The sequence below is a fragment of the Trachemys scripta genome, chromosome 16, assembly GCF_013100865.1.
Source record: "Trachemys scripta elegans isolate TJP31775 chromosome 16, CAS_Tse_1.0, whole genome shotgun sequence".
NCBI lineage: Eukaryota > Metazoa > Chordata > Testudines > Emydidae > Trachemys > Trachemys scripta.
Window position 1 is genome coordinate 6,583,041 of NC_048313.1, and position 3,451 is coordinate 6,586,491.

Sequence of the window (3,451 nt, forward strand, 5' to 3'; positions counted from 1 at the left end):
CTCGCCACCAGCCACCCACCCACCCAGGGGCCACCCCAGCAGACCCTGCCTTCACCAGGCCCAGGGACGGCCACGGCCGGGGTGGGGGGTTCCGATCGCCACGGCGCCAGGGTTTGTGATGTCATAGGTGCCCCCGGATGTTCCCTGGCCATGCAGCGCTGGGACGGGGCGTGGGGGCTGGGTCTATGGGGGCCCCTCGCCGGGCGCTGGGACGCGGCCCCTCTGGGGTGTGGTCTGAGAGCCTCGGGGGGGGGTCACAAAGCAGGGGGTATCTAAGGAGGGGAATTTGGGGGCCTTGTCCTGGGGAGGCCCCTGGAAGGGTCTAAGAGACCCTGGGGGGGGGCAGAGTAGAGACCCCCTGCAAGGAGGGACCCCAGCAAGTAGGGAAGGGGGAATGAGGGAAGCAACAACTGCTAATTAAACCCCCTCCCCCGCCCCGATAAAGCAGGATTAGCTCATTAGGGATTAACAAGGACTGGATGGGCTGAGTGCACAGACACTCTGCCCCAAACACACTACACCCCCCACACACACACTGCCCCACACCCCTTAACGCACTCCCCCACCCCCTTCCAATCCCCAAGCTTACGTGTCTCCCCGTCCCGTCGCGTTCATGGTGTGGGGGGGTGGCCGGACTCCGGCTGGGCCTGGAGAGAAAAATTCACTGAGCGCCACAGGCCCCCTGTGTCCTCCCTGGTCACAGAGAGGGAAACTGAGGCATGGGGAGGAGACGGACTTGTTCATGGTTTCCCCTTGGACACATGGAACCCAGGAGTCCTGGCTCCCAGCCCCGCCCACCCCCAGCTCTAACCATTAGACTCCCCTCCCAGAGCCAGGGACAGAACCCAGGAGTCCTGGCTCCCAGCTCCCCTGACTCTAACCAGTAGACCCCATTCCCCTCCCAGAGCAGGGGAGAGAACCCAGGAGAGGGGCATCCCCCCCCACCCACACCCCAATCTCAGACCTGTGAGCGTTGAGGGGAACGGGGATACCGGCTCTGGGTCTGGCTCCAGCTCCGGCTCTGGCAGGTCTGACCTGGGAGGTGGGGAGGGATGGATGAGTTCTGACCCCCCCGCCCCAGCTCCAGCCCCCAGCCGGGGGAGGCCATCGGATTGTCTCCTCCATAATCGGCTTTGGTTTCTTATCCCTCCAGGCCCGGTGGCTGGCTTTAAAGGTGCCCACGTTGCACAGGGCCAGGGCAAAGACAGTCCCTGCCCCAGCTGAGATCAGGGCCCCGTCATGCCAGGCGCTGCCCAGACCCACGGCGGGAGAGAGGCCCTGCCTGGTGGGCTGCCAGCAAAGGGCAGGACAGGCCCATGATTTTGGGGGGTCACTTCAGAGGGGATTGGCAGGGAAAGGGGAGGGGAGGGTGCCTGTGTGTGTGGGGGTGATTGTATGAACTCACTTCCTGCCCCTCATGCCTCTTTACACACCCACCCCCTCCGCCCCCCAACCCGAGCTGGTGCCAGGCCCCTTCCCCGCCGGGGAGGGGGCAGGGGGAAATCACCCCATGCCACTTGGGGTCAGATCATCCCCCTCTAAGGGAGACTTCACAGCAACCCCCCCCCCCGACCTCCCGCACTGCACAGACACCCTCCATCACCTCTCGGGGGACCAAACACTTCACTGCCTTCTGATTGGACGGTGGTCACCGTGGCAGCGCTGGGCAACAAGGGATGAAGGCGAATTCCCTCCTGGACTCTTGCATTTTCTCCGTAGGGACCGGCTGGCTCAGGGGGGCGGGGAATGGGGCCCGGGGCCTGTGCCCTCTAGGGGGCGCCGGCTCCCATCCGGCCCCAGGGCAGGGACTGGCTGGCTCAGGCTCCAGAAACCATGGCTCTCCCATCTGGCCCCAGTGTCGGGGATGGGCTGGCTCAGGGGGGCAGGGAATGGGGGCGGCGCCTGTCCCCTCTACCCTAGTCGCCCCTTCCTGTCCCCAGTTGCCACTTTACTCTCGCTTGCCCCTGTCCCGGGGTGGAGGATTCCACCTTCCTGAGCGGCCCCCCTAGATGGCGAATTCGGACGGGACGGGGGCGACATCGTGTCCCTGTGGTCCCGCACTCACCCCGCGTCGCCTGGGGAAGCGTGTCGGCTGCCGCTGGGAGCGGTGCGAGGCACTGGGAGTGCTGGTGCCACAGATCAGGTCGGAGGCCAACACCATCGTCACCCCGAGCGCCAGGGGCTTGCTGGAGAGGACTCCGATGGCCGCCGTCCACTCGCTGTACGTGGAAACCCTGAAGCGTAAACCGGACCAGGGTAAAGCCTTCAAGTTGACCAGCAAGTCACCGACGAGGCGCAGGAAAAGATCCTCCTTGTCGACGTCAGGGTCTCCTTTGAGAACAGGACCCCGGCCTTTTGTGAAGCCTGGGCTCGTGAACTGCAAAAGTACGTGCCCCCCCTGGCTGATGCCCTGCGAGCGAGGTGCAGATGGACGCCCTGATCGTCAGAGCCCTGGGCCCCTGGGACCCCTGCCACGAGCGCTTGCTGCGGACCTGCGGGATCGGTCGACGCTACGCATGGCTCGTGCGGCACCTCCTGGTCTCAGACACCCTCTGCTGGTCCAGGGACATCTGCCCCGGCTACGTCGCTGGCCACCAGCAGTCCCAGGAGGCCTGAGCCGGAGCCGCATCGAGCATCGACTTTGCCCCTTGGACGATAGGAACTGGACCCATCAACTCAGCGAACATTAAATCTCACCAGATCAGGGTCAATCCAGCCTCGTCATCGTACCCACCCCGGAACAAGGCCATTATATGGACAACAGGCCCTCCTCTCTCAATGGCTGTACTTTGACCCGTTAACCTTTGACCCCAATCGGGGATATTGCAGATGACGGATTCCTGACGCCGCCTGATCTCACCCCGAACTTCGCACCCCTCGAGAACCTGGAGGTGAGTCCCTGAGCTCCACAAACTTCTGCGCTCACTGTTCTTAAACAGCAGCCTAATACCAGCTTGAGGTGGGGGCAGGGAGCGTGGCTGTGCACGCAAATATTGACCAGTGGGCGTGGCTAAGCGGGCAGATATCGCCCAGGGGGCGTGGCCAGCGCGGGAGAAAACAACGTGGAGCAATAGGGGGAAAGGGGCGTGGTCCAGCGTTGGGGGCGTGGCTTGCTGCGGAGGCGGGGTGGTATAGAAGCGGGAGGGCGGGGCTCTGTATGCAAACGAGGGGGCGGAGCATCCGGGCGGCAGGAAGCGTCGTTTCCGCTGCTCTCTGTATCGAGCGGAGCCGGAGTCGGGAGCGGGGCCGTCACGTGAGTCCGGGAGAGACCGAGACCGGGACCCCCCCCCCCCGCCCCCCCCCCCCCCCGGGGTTCCCCCCCCCCCCCCCCCGGGCCCGGCCCCCCCCCTCGGGGTCTCCCTTCTCCACCGCCGGGCTCTGCCCCTCCCGGGACATGCCCCCGACCCCCCCTCGGGATCCCCCTCCCCTACCTCCTTAGCTACTGCACGAA